This window comes from Diadema setosum, unplaced genomic scaffold (assembly GCF_964275005.1).
Source record: "Diadema setosum unplaced genomic scaffold, eeDiaSeto1 scaffold_65, whole genome shotgun sequence".
NCBI classification, from domain to species: domain Eukaryota; kingdom Metazoa; phylum Echinodermata; class Echinoidea; order Diadematoida; family Diadematidae; genus Diadema; species Diadema setosum.
In genome coordinates this window covers 73,026-88,560 of record NW_027307691.1, presented here as the reverse complement: position 1 = coordinate 88,560, position 15,535 = coordinate 73,026, and the positions used below count along the sequence as shown (strand labels likewise).

Below are 15,535 nucleotides of genomic sequence, written 5' to 3'. Positions count from 1 at the left end.
TGACAGCATGTCCTTAACTACTGTGCAAAATTTCAGCCTAATCCGATAATCCCTTCATAGTGGTTGCTAGGGAGTTTTGCTTCCTGTTTTTTGTTCCATTCATTGCACGGAGCTTGAATAGACCCTAAACTTTGAAGCCCCTTTTTCTCAGTAAATACTTTTCCAGAGTGTGTACAGCACTGTACGTTCTTTTCATTATTTAGATGGGTTAGGAAGGTCCATTTGTATTGAGTTAAACATCATTTTAAAGCTTAAGAGTCTGCTCTTTCAGAATCTGCCCCTGAAAATTCATGTCTGCCGACTTTTTGTTCGTTTTGTGGTGCAGGGTCACATATTTTCACCACTCGCCCCTAACAATAATCAGTAAGAGATGAATACACAAACACACACATGTACCAACACACACATGCGCGCACATGCACGGGCACAAACACATTCACTGTCAAACGTATCAAATAACAGCACTATTATGCAAAGCATAATCAACTGGCACTCTAGGATGTTTACATGCACAAATTTTATCATCCACCTGTACATAACTTACATACACATACTGTACATGCATGTGAATGCCCATATTAAAAAATACACCTTGAAACACATCAAATACCAGCATATTGGAACATAGTACTATTTATTAGAATCCAGTCACACTCTTCAATTTTTTCCAGCACAGTGTACATGACTTTACTGTAACCAGGAGGTAGTAGAAACGCTGAATCTACACAGAGGGAAACTCCAAACAAGATCCGCTTAACAGGTCCTTGATAAGATCAGGCATCTTATCGGTCTAAACCATAGCCATTGAATTTAGAACAAAATTCTGTTGGGCTAGTTCATTTTATACAGGGGGAAAGTAATCCTTTTTCCTATAAATATTTTAGCCCAAATTACCAATTTTTTGTAAATTTTCATGCAAACGAATCTTGAAATACAGTATGTCCCCCAAAAAAATTACAACGGGACCCCCCCCCCCCCCCCAATGATTAGCTGGACACCATACACTTAGTGTTGTTCATGTAAATAGTCCTACAAAGTGTACATGTTGCTAAATTGCATTCCAAGTGGCAAAACCAGCCAGTAACCTGCATACTTCTCAGTTTCCAGAGTGTATTAAAATACCGGTACAATAGAGACAATTTAAAACAATAAAAAAAAATATATAAATGACGCAAAGGTCTGAGTGCGTCAGTCGGAATTGTGTGCATAAGGTAACTATGGAATGCTTAACCCACGAGGCGAAGCCGAGTGGGTTTAGGCTAAATTCCATAGTTACCGCATGCACACTATATTCAGACTGACGCACGAAAAGACATATGCGTCATCTGATTTATAGAATGGGTAATTTTCTTGTCAAAAACCCATTTTTCTATCGTGTTACCCGATGACAAAATTACTGGATGTATTTCCTTTTGGCTTGCCGTAAACGGGCATGCATACCTGTGCTTACCGTTTTTACTGGATGCATGGCCAGCCATACATCAGTTTTTACTGGATGCATGGCCAAGCTGAGTGCGCGAACCTTTGTTACAAGTACGCGTACTCTTGCTAAGTGCGCGATAACATGTTTACCACTGTGACTCGGCGTGCATAAAACACGAAAGGAAAATATGCTAAAAACAGCATATCACAATTAACTTTTTTTTAAAGAATTGTCATGTGGACGACCAATGTTATGTCACATTATAAATGTACAATTGTACTTTTAATGAAATAAATCATAGAAAACCAAGGATTTACACAGAAATTAAAAAAATCTGTGCTGTACCGTTGTGTATACTGGAAAGTATCAATAGTTTTCAGCTAATAAATTCAACACAGAGAATGATTACATCGCTGTTCGATTTTGAAACAGGCTCACTGCATGATGCACATTCAGTACTTTCATGAAGGTGATGCACCTTTACAAATTGAAAGGGGGCGCACATGTCCATCCCCCATTTTTTCTTATTTCTTTTGTTTTAACAAAAAATGAAATGGGGGTGCGTGCCTGGTGCACACCCCTCGGGATCTGCCAGTGCACAAAGTTCTTGTTGAATGATGATGGGAAATGAATAACCGACAAAGCAACTACAGTCATGTCTGTTACATGGGAGCAGTGATGAAACAAGAAATGACAGCCTCACACAAGAATACAGGAAATCTACCAAACCAAAATGTTGCGTGCCTTTTTATATCAAAGGACAATCGCTGATTGAATATTGAGAGTGAAGGTCAAGGTATATGATGCTATTCAAATGGCAATCACTGGCATTAGGAACATTGACCAGTAAGGAGTACACCACCTGAAGGAGACAAAAAAAGAAAAGATAGAAGAAGAAAAAATTACAGTGCACTCCTATTTGTATTACAACGAAATTCCAGTAAAGCAAAATTAAAATTCAGGCCGCAACATTATCTTCCCTATGTTATTTCATTGTTTAGAAATACTGCTGGTCCCGAGGACTTTGTTATAGACAATGGGAGTCCACTATGCAACAACTACAACCCATAATCCCTGAAATCAGCTCATAATGCTTGGAATCCTGTTCCTGAGATTAGGACTGCAGTTCTAAGCTTCCCCAAAACGTCTCAAGATGCCATGCAAGCTGCCTGGTAGTGTGCTCATTGTTGCCGTGGAACCTCGAGAGATGCCGTACTTTTCCAGCGAAGAGCCACAGGATTCTCTCGTCGAGGAGACTTAGGTGTACCTGCAAAGATTAGAGTATTTATCACCATGTCAGTGTCATTATTTACATTAAAAATGCCACATACAGCTGTAATCATGTATCCACTGGAAAAAAAAAAATCAAATTTATGAGATATTTCGCATCTCACTTAAACAGCAAAATGAACCAGTCAACATTTTGTCTACTTTGACCAATATCTGCGTGAGCTCTTTCTGAGACTTTGAATGTAAGAAAAAAAAATGTAGGGTTGGGGGTACCACCTATTGTCACCCTAAGGATCTGTAGCTTGTTTATCCTAAAAATATAACACAAATTTGCCTAATTCTTACCTCAAATACGCCATAAATACTGCAATTTTGAATGACGTGACCATCTCGTTATGAATCTCCGTTTTAAGATAGCGCAATTTTAGTGCGTGCGTTCTGTTTTCTTCGCGCAGTTAAAAAGGGTACCTTGCGATCGGCACCCCTCCCCTCCATAGGTAATACACGTGAATTTCACAGCATAGGTAATACACGTGAATTTCACGGCATAGGTAATACACGTAAATTTCACAGCAATGCGTCGTTGCTGAGCGGATGTGGAACTTGGTTTGTTAGTTTGTTTTTGACTTTGATTATCGTTTCTTCGTTTTTATTGTCTTTATAGCTAATGACACTTAATCCCGCGTGAACCTTTTCGTTCTATACGTAAACAGCCATGATATGCAGGGTGCCGATGGGAAGGTACCCTGCCGATAGGTGGTACCCCTACCATACAGCTTAAAAAATATCTCTACACAATCATAAAATCACCTTAAACAGTACATGTAGTCGTACCTTCATGTTGGAGACAGAAGTTGGAAGAAGCTCGACATCACAGGACTTCACACCAGACTTCACCCAGGAAGATGTGCATGTACACTTAGAGTGGGCCCCTACAACGAAACAGGAAGCGGACAGCATGATGGACCCCTGGACCTCTTCTCGCATCGGCCACCTGCATTAACCATAGATTTTGACGAGAAAGACAATACATGTAATTACAATGCATCACAATAGTGATAATCCACAGCAATAAAACTGAGGTGTGTAAAATTATGAAGTAGAAATTCTATGCAATAAATATTTTGTAGGTGTCAGTCATCCCTGCTATTGAAAGTGCTAAATTTATAGAATATCAAAACTTCAAATATACGAGTCTATTTATTGTTCTTTCTTGTGTAATTGTCGTGACTACATTCGACACAGTGTATACAGATAATTTCTAGTAGGTTGCCTACCTTGTACATTAACTTGTCTACGGTGTCTACAAAGTACACATTGCAATGTGTAGACACCATAGACAAGTTAATGTTAATTTGAACACTTCGAGAACGAAAGCTGATGTTACTACAGCTACGTACATATAGTTTGCTTGATATGATTGATAATTCACGCTAGGATTGACAACTTTTCCAGATTGGAATACTCACACGACGTACAGTACCACCTGTTAAAACCACACTAAATACCAATATTACGATAAATGTGAGGAAAAATTCGCTTCTTGTTCTAATCATAGGTTCAAAATAAGCTTGCGTTTACAGGTAGGCCCTACCTTGAAAAAAAATATGGACAAACATGCAAGGAAAGTTCGTTCATTATTTTCTGCAACTGTACAAGCGGGGAATGTTGAGTGAAGTACATGTACGGATGTAGAAAACAGCCACAATTTGTGCTGTGACAGTGTGAGTGTTACAACAAATCGATCGTTGTGGGGGAATTGCGTTTAGCTGAGGCAATTCTAAGTACCCAGAAAAGAAAAAAAAATAAGTCAAGGAGCCATTATGGGTTTGGAATAAATTTTTACACCCACACATTTACTGAAAAACAAAGTTTTAAAAGCACATAACCTATCGTAATCAGCTCAAGATTCACGATCGCCGTGATCAGCTGTTCCTTCGTACAGACTAACATGCTACAGGCACAATTTGCTGTTATTAGATTACTGACACAACAAATCGATCATTGTGGGGGAATTGCGTATAGTTGAGGTAACTTACATACTCATGAAGGATGATAAGTAAGCAAAGGAGCTGTAATTGATTTGACATCATTTTTACATCAACAAATTTACGGAAATACGACGTTTGAAAAGCACAAAACCTACCGTAATCAGCTCAAGATTCGCGATTGCCGTGATCAGGTGTACGCACAACACGCACAACAGTACCAGCAGAATCGACAGTGAACAGGTACTCCTTGATGCCGTGATTTCAGCTTGATCCTTCTTCGAAATTGCATGATGATAAATGTGACCTTCTTTTCCTCTTGTGTGTTGATTTTAAGGCTTCCAATTTCTACCTCAACTTGCTAAAAAACAGTCTAACAAAGCGGAAAAATGTCACATTTCCGTACTGAACAGCAGTCACGATACGTGTGTTGCATGCGGTAAGCCTACACTAGCACTACACGTTTACACACACCGCGGCCGCTGCTGTTATGCAGCAATCCCCATAGTATAACACGTAGATGGCTTGTAAACAAGGGTCTCCGGCGCGCGCGCGCAGTTGACCAATCGCGCGCGAACAACGCGTATTTCGATCTGGTGTCTTGGTAACGAGGCTGTTTACGCGTCTGGGAGACAAATGTGTGTACTATTAGGGTTCAACGCAGAATTTCTTAGACACGATCGCCAAAAGAACAGTCATTTTCGCCGTAAACGAAGGGGATTTGGTCTTCGATCAGACGTAAGTTTTTGTCAACTTTAGAGACTATGACATCCCACCTTTCTCTTCAAAATTTCACATTTTGTAGATTGTATTTCGAAATATTGTTGATATCATCAGAAACTAGAACATTTCCCGTACAACATGATACCAAAATGTCAAGTTGGTCCCTGAGTACCTAAAGGTCTTTTTTTTTTTTTTTTTTTTAACAAAAAGACCTTTAGGTACCCCAAAAAAGACCATCCCCCAAAAAGGACTTTTAAGTCCCCCAAAATAGACCTTTGAGTACCTGAAGCGCAAACTCAGATGAGGGACCAAACGGTCCCTTTTGGGGTACGCAGAGGTCTTTTTTGGGGTACCTAAAGGTCTTTTTTTTTCAGGTTCTCAGAGGTCTATTTTGGGGGACTTAAAAGTCCTTTTTGGGGGATGGTCTTTTTTGGGGTACCTAAAGGTCTTTTTACAAAAAGACCTTTAGGTACCCCAAAAAAGACCATCCCCCAAAAAGGACTTTTAAGTCCCCCAAAATAGACCTTTGAGTACCTGAAGCGCAAACTCAGATGAGGGACCAAACGGTCCCTTTTGGGGTACGCAGAGGTCTTTTTTGCTAACCCTACTATTTTCTTAGAAAAATCGTTATTACTTTCTTATTTCTTACTTTTTTGAGCTGAAATTGATATAATATATGATTTAATTATAACCGATCGATCCTATACCATTTTTTGTGAAATTTTTCTGCAGACGAGAAATATAGGGCGTTTCCAAAATATTATAGGTACCCGGGGGTCCTTTATTTGGTTACCATGGTTACGGTTCCAACTCAACTTAGTTAGGGTTTTTGAATTGTACCTTATTTAGCTAGTACTTAACCCCATGACCTTTGACCTGCAGCCCCTGCAGGTCAAAGTTCAATGTTCAATCCTAACCAAAAAATGCAGTTGGGTTGTACGCAGGATAGAAGTAAGGTGCCTGTTCTAGGGCTGAAAATAGCACATTTTATTTTCAGAGAAAAAAAAATTAAAACAATGCTGGGCAGAAAGCCCATACCATTTTCTATAACATATCCAAAAATTAGCTCAAACGGACTATTTTTAACGAAAATATGGCAATTTTTTGGACAAAATTGGTGTTGCGTCTTTTAATTTTTCCAAATTAGGCTCTTCTTGCATCACTGATAAAATCCTTTTTCGTAGACGTAATGATTTTTTTTTTCATCTAAAATAAGCCTTAAGACTTGTTCTACACTATATTAAAAAAGAAAATTTCTATCTCCCAAGAAAAAGTTGAAAATTTTTAACCCTAATTAGGTAAGGGTTAGAAAAATTCAAGAAAAATCACCATGGCACAACTTTCGCCGCAGATGGCGCTCTGCTCCCAAAGACTTGGTTACTTGGTTACATCAAAGAGGAGCACAACAGCCCAAATTTATTATTACAAACATTATAAAACATATTGTATGATGTATGAAACAACTGCAAAAATGTATTCAGAGTGTGAAGAAATCACTGATTTGCAAAAAAAACAAAACAAAACAAAACAAAACAAAAACCATTGTAGAAGGTACACAGTGTAGTCTCGTCATTAATGACAGGAGTCTTAGTGTTATGCCTTCGATAACACGTGTTATTTTCTTTGTATTTCATTGTTTTTAATTGCATAATAACACCATTGAATATCATTGAATCTGATTCTTCTTTTGTGACGACCTTGTTTCATGTGTAAAGACTGTTTGTACCAAATTTTAGGGGTTACGCCATTTCCTGACCCACTTTATCTGACACACTCTTTCTGACACACTTTTTTTGCCATTCACTTTGTACACGGGGCAGTTTTCATGAGACGGCGTCTGTTATTGGCTACTGTGCTAATGAATATTCAAGACTATGGTATGGCTTGTCGAACGTCGCGCTCAAGGCCGGCCAATAAGAGGCGGCCAGGAGCTGGTGAGCCGGAGGCGCGCGGCAAATTCTAACCTCATCCACGTGTAGGCCTTGCTACTACGTGGGCTTCCAGTACCTTTTTTTTTTTTCAGCTGCTTAACCCATCCACGTACGGGCCTCTGTGTACTAGTAATCTTCGTGCCTGCCTAGTAAGTCGGCAGTGAACTTGGGCGCGATCTTCCCTACGGCGCGATCTACACGCGAAGGGTATTCATGCTCCCAACCCCTCCCCCCCCCCCCCCCCCCGAGATAGCTCTGGAACATTCCATTCAATGACGGGGGTTTTATTTTGCAATGTTATCAAATAACTCTCATGTAAGCAAATTCTTGCCATAGCTAATCTATTTTAGAATAAAATCGTAATCCATCTATGATTAGATAACCTAATTCAAATTGGCAGAGACATAGAAAAATATTTGTTTTACAATCGTGATACGTTCAACTACTAACTTCGATCGCGGTGCCGGTGGCTTGTGTGTGTTTACAACATGTGTGCATATGGAGGAAGCATGGGGCTGAAAAAACAGTACCACGTGGTGAGGTAAACAACAAATCGGACGTAAGAAGTCGTACATTCGAGAGCTAAACAGACAAATAGCGAAAACAAAGTCCACTGAAAAGGTCTTGACACTGTAATGTATGTTCCAAATTCATGTCTGGCTTAGTTTCGAGAGAATTTTCTACACTTGTAAAGGTTTTCTTTGCAAGAGATCAGGAGTGAGATCGGTGAAGTAGCTAAACATGTACTCCATGTGACTGTTGGTGACTGTTGCATGCATGCTTGCACGTGGCTGGGAGAGTGCGGCAAGAACGCTAGGAATGCACCACCAGCACGTACGGTGGGCTGCAAATTCTTGGGGCAAAATTAGACTTCATTGTTCAGCCCGTCTAGTATTTATATATTCATAATAATTCTAATTCTTCATGAAATCACGATAAAAATTCTTCATAATTATTTATATTCGTAATACATTTAAGAAGCGTAATATGAAATATTTTGACCTTTTTTTGAAATCCAGAGAAAAAAAAATGTTTTGAATAAAAAATTGATAATAAATAATAGTTCTTGACTCAAGTCTAAACTTCGTGCGTCTTCTTCCAGTTACCCCGCAGTTGCCCATGGATACGACGCATAAATAATCAGCTGTTTGCTGAGTCATTCCTACCCTACTGCCTCTGTTCAAATTGAGAGCGATTGTGACTTTATCGGTGGCATTTATAGTTTCATGACCTAATCCAATAAAACTAGACAAATTTAAACATCAAATGTTGTGACAGTTTTTGTCAGAATTTCCTATCAATATCACTTGTTGCCACGATAGTTTTGAGATTTCACTAGCTTCATTATCGAAGCTGTTCTGAGGCTGTTATGGACATTTGAAAGAACTGCTTTGTAAGAAATCACCTTTTATGTATTATCTATTTTCACACACAAGAATTTTGATGACTTACATAATCTTTTAAAACTATTCTAATGTCATAATATTTCATGATGGTATGTGTTCTGTCTTTACATGGCAAGATGGGATTTTTTTTTTCTTCCGTCCAGGGTCAAAGAAGGAAGTGACAGGAAGGAAACCAACACGATAGGAAGGAAATGAAAAGGATAGAATGAAACACCTGCTCAGCGGGCTCTTTTTTATTGATTTTTACAATGGTGAATGCAGTACGTCAGAATTTAAGTAAATTTACAGTTCTAAATAATTTATCATTTGAAAAATGAGCAAAGAAAATGGGATATAATCGAGTTCTTAAAATGAAAACTAAATTAGCATCGCCATTTAGATCTAATATTTACTAAAGAATAGCCCTGAGGCAACCTTATTGTCAAGCTTTTGGTTGAGTTTCTTTAGAGAAACGAATTTTTGGAGCACTAACCCAAGTGAACAACCAAAAGGTAAAAAAAAAAAACTGATTAAATGCAGGTCTCTAGGTCTAGACCACTCCTGTGCATGAGCGAGCAACAGCCCCCGTGGACAGTGTCACTCTCGTCCTTGGCCTAGGCTAGGCTACTCGTGTCGTTCTCGCCATCATCAATGATCAACGTCATGGTCACACGAAATAAATTGCATCATCAAAAGGGTTCGTATATCATCACCAGAATCATTATGATCATCATCACTATCATCTCAACCACAGCAAAATCCTGAATATCATTCCCACCATAGTCACTCCCAGCTCACAAAAACACATCAGCATACAGACATCGCAGACTTTGTAGCTAACTACGTTAGACTTTAGATCAATGTTAGTTGTACACAAAATGAAACGGAGGTGGAAAACTAGTAATGAATACACGGAGATCATCAATGACGGCATTTTACCGTAGAAAAAATACACTGAACATCTTGCACCGCAAAAAAAAAAAAAAAAAAAAAAAATTGAGGTAAAAAACTACGTTGAGGAAAACTAGGGTGAAAACTCGCTGCTTGGAAGACGAACGATGAAGACACTGTACGGTAAAAATGCACACGGAAACAAACGAGTGGGTACCATGAATGTTCTCGCACACACGTAGATAATCTACATCGTGTTCAATCAAAAAACTCAACAAACACTCGAACAAAAACTCACCTCTAAATTGTTGCAAACGAGATAATCACTTCAAAAAATGGGGGAAAACACTTGTGGTAGTACGATTGTACTCTAAGAATAACAGAGATAAGATGATACGAAAGCAAAAGAGAGAAAAAGAGAGAGAAATGGACAGGAAACCTGCAGAAGTTATGCCACACTCACTGGCACTAAAACGCAATTCAACAGACACACGCACACTGGTCCCCTTGAGGAGATCGATATCACGCGTAAGTCAATAGCTAAAAGCCAATCACAGACACAGAATCAGACCGAGTGACTCTTATGAAAAAATTATCGCAAGGCTGATGAATATTCATTAGCACAGTTGCCAATAACAGAGGCCGTCTCATGAAAACTGCCCCGTGTACAAAATGAATGGCAAAAAAAGTGTGTCAGAAAGAGTGTGTCAGATGAAGTGGGTCAGGAAATGGCGTAACCCAAATTTTAGCTTCATTGGATGTTTGGCTGATAGCGTTGTCAAGGAGTTAATGGGTGATTGCAGAATGTGTCTTATATTTGAAGTGAGTGCTGAACTTTGACCTTCGTTTTCTCCATTTTTGGTTTTTACGACATTCAACATATTAAAAGACCATAACTTAAGCAAAAGCTGCTTTCTTAGCTAGTTAATGCTGGCGAAAATGAAATGCCGTTGCTAGGGCTTTCGCTATTTTGAGTGCTGATTGGCTGCCTTCCGAGCTCGCCTTGCAAAGATCAGCTGGCGTGCGAAATGTAATGTTGCCAGTTTAACATGTAGTAGATTGATGTTATAATAATTACAATATCAATGCATTTAGCAGTTTTAAATGACTTTAGATAAATAATTTACCATTAAAAAGTTATTATAACGACAAATTTACATTCACAACTTGGAATTTGAGGAGTTTTGACCGTGAAGAAAAATTGTACTTTTGTCTTTTGTCCGCCATCTTCATTAACTAACGCATATACACATAATACATGTTACATACTTTTAGCTAGTGTACCTGGATTTTGACGTCTTGTTTTGGTAGATCGTGCCCTAACCCTAGCATTTCCGTTGATATTACTAATTTAGATTATATTGCACGTAAGTCATCTCTTAATCTACGTGTAATTAGACACAATCTGAGTAGCGATGCCGGTCGTTTTCCCGAACTATCGGCCGCAGTGCCGTGGACCGCCGCCGCCGGGTGCGGGCTGGAGAACTGCAGCAGCGAACTCTGCCTTCAGTGACGCCCGGGTGGCTCGGGCATTGAACGAGGGGCTGCGCAGCCTCGATCCCGCTGACCAGAGGAATCTCTCTGCACTGATAACTTTTGAAAGGAAAATGCCCTTGTACTGAAAGTTGGTACCAGCCATTAACAGCATGTCCTTAATTACTGTGCAAAATTTCAGCCTAATCCGATAATCCCTTCATAGTGGTTGCTAGGGAGTTTTGCTTCCTGTTTTTTGTTCCATTCATTGCACGGAGCTTGAATAGACCCTAACCTTTGAAGCCCCTTTTTCTCAGTAAATACTTTTCCAGAGTTTGTACAGCACTGTACTTTCTTTTCATTATTTAGATGGGTTAGGAAGGTCCATTTGTATTGAGTTATACATTATTTTAAAGCTTAGAGTCTGCTCTTTCAGAATCTGCCCCTGAAAATTCATGTCTGCCGACTTTTTGTTCGTTTTGTGGTGCAGGGTCACATATTTTCACCACTCGCCCCTAAAAATAATCAGTAAGAGATGAATACACAAACACACACATGTACCAACACACACATGCGCGCACATTCCCGGGCACAAACACATTCACTGTCAAACGTATCAAATAACAGCACTATTATGCAAAGCATAATCAACTGGCACTCTAGGATGTTTACATGCACAAATTTTATCATCCACCTGTACATAACTTACATACACATACTGTACATGCATGTGAATGCCCATATTAAAAAATACACCTTGAAACACATCAAATACCAGCATATTGGAACATAGTACTATTTATTAGAATCCAGTCACACTCTTCAATTTTTTCCAGCAGAGTGTACATGACTTTACTGTAACCAGGAGGTAGTAGAAACGCTGAATCTACACAGAGGGAAACTCCAAACAAGATCCGCTAAACAGGTCCTTGATAAGATCAGGCATCTTATCGGTCTAAACCATAGCCATTAGATTTAGAACGAAATTGTGTTGGGCTAGTTCATTTTATACAGGGGGAAAGTAATCCTTTTTCCTATAAATGTTTTAGCTCAAATTACCAAATTTTTGTAAATTTTCATGCAAACGAATCTTGAAATATAGTATGTCCCCCCAAAAAAAATTACAACGGGACCCCCCGCAATGATTAGCTGGACACCATACACTTAGTGTTGTTCATGTAAATAGTCCTACAAAGTGTACATGTTGCTAAATTGCATTCCTAGTGGCAAAACCAGCCAGTAACCTGCATACTTCTCAGTTTCCAGAGTGTATTAAAATACCGGTACAATAGAGACAATTAAAAACAATAAAAAAAACAATATATAAATGACGCACAGGTCTGAGTGCGTCAGTCGGAATTGTGTGCATAAGGTAACTATGGAATGCTTAACCCACGAGGCGAAGCCGAGTGGGTTTAGGCTAAATTCCATAGTTACCGCATGCACACTATATTCAGACTGACGCACGAAAAGACATGTGCGTCATCTGATTTATAGAATGGGTAATTTTCTTGTCAAAAACCCATTTTTCTATCGTGTTACCCGATGACAAAATTACTAGATGTATTTCCTTTTGGCTTGCCGTAAACGGGCATGCATACCTGTGCTTACCGTTTTTACTGGATGCATGGCCAGCCATGCATCAGTTTTTACTGGATGCATGGCCAAGCTGAGTGCGCGAACCTTTGTTACAAGTACGCGTACTCTTGATAAGTGCGCGATAACATGTTTACCACTGTGACTCGGCGTGAATAAAACACGAAAGGAAAATATGCTAAAAACAGCATATCACAATTAACTTTTTTTAAAGAATTGTCATGGGGACGACCAATGTTATGTCACATTATAAATGTACAATTGTACTTTTAATGAAATAAATCATAGAAAACCAAGGATTTACACAGAAATTAAAAAAATCTGTGCTGTACTGTTGTGTATACTGGAAAGTATCAATAGTTTTCAGCTAATAAATTCAACACAGAGAATGATTACATCGCTGTTCGATTTTGAAACAGGCTCACTGCATGATGCACATTCAGTACTTTCATGAAGGTGATGCACCTTTACAAATTGAAAGGGGGCGCACATGTCCATCCCCCATTTTTTCTTATTTCTTTTGTTTTAACAAAAAATGAAATGGGGGTGCGTGCCTGGTGCACACCCCTCGGGATCTGCCAGTGCACAAAGTTCTTGTTGAATGATGATGGGAAATGAATAACCGACAAAGCAACTACAGTCATGTCTGTTACATGGGAGCAGTGATGAAACAAGAAATGACAGCCTCACACAAGAATACAGGAAATCTACCAAACCAAAATGTTGCGTGCCTTTTTATATCAAAGGACAATCGCTGATTGAATATTGAGAGTGAAGGTCAAGGTATATGATGCTATTCAAATGGCAATCACTGGCATTAGGAACATTGACCAGTAAGGAGTACACTTGAAAGAGACAAAAAAAGAAAAGATAGAAGAAGAAAAATTACAGTGCACTCCTATTTGTACTATAACGAAATTCCAGTGAAGCAAAATTAAAATTCAGGACGCAACATTATCTTCCCTATGTTATTTCATTGTTTAGAAATACTGCTGGTCCCGAGGACTTTGTTATAGACAATGGGAGTCCACTATGCAACAACTACAACCCACAATCCCTGAAATCAGCTCATAATGCTTGGAATCCTGTTCCTGAGATTAGGACTGCGGTTCTAAGCTTCCCCAAAACGTCTCAAGATGCCATGCAAGCTGCCTGGTAGTGTGCTCATTGTTGCCGTGGAACCTCGAGAGATGCCACACTTTTCCAGCGAAGAGCCACGGGATTCTCTTGTCGAGGAAACTTAGGTGTACCTGCAAAAATTAGAGTATTTATCACCATGTCAGTGTCGTTATTTACATTAAAATGCCACATACAGCTGTAATCATGTATCCACTGGAAAAAAAAATCAAATTTATGAGATATTTCGCATCTCACTTAAACAGCAAAATGAACCAGTCAACATTTTGTCTACTTTGACCAATATCTGAGTGAGCTCTTTCTGAGACTTTGAAAGTAAGAAGAAAAAATGTAGGGTTGGGGGTACCACCTATTGTCACCCTAAGGATCTGTAGCTTGTTTATCCTAAAGATATAACACAAATTTGCAGTTTTGAATGTCGTGACCATATCGTTATGAATCTCCGTTTGAAGCTGAGGCAATTTTAAGTACCCAGAAAAGAAAAAAAATAAGTCAAGGAGCCATTATGGGTTTGGAATAATTTTTTTACACCCACAAATTTACAGAAAAACAAAGTTTTAAAAGCACATAACCTATCGTAATCAGCTCAAGATTCACGATCGTCGTGATCAGCTGTTCCTTCGTACAGACTAACATTTTCAGTACTGACACAACAAATCGATCATTGTGGGGAAATTGCGTATAGTTGAGGTAACTTAGATACTCATGAAGGATGATAAGTAAGCCAAGGAGCTGTAATTGATTTGACATCATTTGTACATCAACAAATTTACGGAAATACGACGTTTGAAAAGCACAAAACCTACCGTAATCAGCTCAAGATTCGCGATTGCCGTGATCAGGTGTACGCACAACACGCACAACAGTACCAGCAGAATCGACAGTGAACAGGTACTCCTTGATGCCGTGATTTCAGCTTGATCCTTCTTCGAAATTGCATGATGATAAATATGACCTTCTTTTCCTCTTATGTGTTGATTTTAAGGCTTCCAATTTCTACCTCAACTTGCTAAAAAACAGTCTAACAAAGCGGAAAAATGTCACATTTCCGTACTGAACAGTAGTCACGATACGTGTGTTGCATGCGGTAAGCCTACACTACCACTACACACACCGCGGCCGCTGCTGTTATGCAGCAATCCCCATAGTATAACACGTAGATGGCTTGTAAACAAGGGTCTCCGGGGCAGTTGACCAATCGTGAACGCGTATTTCGATCACGTGTACGCCATGACAATGTGTACTAGGGTTCAACGCAGAATTTCTTACACACGATCGCTAAAAGAACAGTCATTTTCGCCGTAAACGAAGGCGATTTGGTCCTCAGACGTAAGATTTTGTCAACTTTTGAGACTGATATCCCACCTTTCTCTTCAAAATTTCACATTTTGTAGATTGTATTTCGAAATGTTGTTGATATCATCAGAAACTAGAACATTTCCCGTACAACATGATACCAAAATGTCAAGTTGGTCCCTGAGGTCACTTTTTGACCTTTTTCGGGCTGTCGTGCGTAATCACTTTGCCGAGAAGTGTCGGGTTTTGGCAGAGGCCGGGTCTCATATACACTATTTCGGGGCCAGTTCTGAAAATTTCTAAAAACGAGGTTTACGAAGAAAATCTGCTGTCATTTTTTCACTATTCATTTTCTGGAAATGCCCAGCACATATGATAGAGAAGGGAAATTTCCGCATTGAATCCAAGAATTTTCTTTTTTCTAAATTGATTCCTTATCGAGATATTTATGATTGAAAATGC

The 15,535-nt window shown here is 39.1% G+C and overlaps 1 long non-coding RNA gene across 1 annotated transcript; it reads right to left on the bottom strand.

Moving 5' to 3' along the window:
* Positions 1-979: 979 nt before the first annotated feature.
* LOC140245924 (uncharacterized) lies at positions 980-5,081 on the bottom strand. The gene is made up of 3 exons (XR_011902398.1): positions 4,800-5,081; positions 3,488-3,647; positions 980-2,690 (listed from the first exon to the last, which is right to left on the bottom strand). It is a non-coding gene; the product is annotated as an uncharacterized lncRNA (long non-coding RNA).
* Between the last annotated feature and the right edge of the window lie 10,454 nt (positions 5,082-15,535).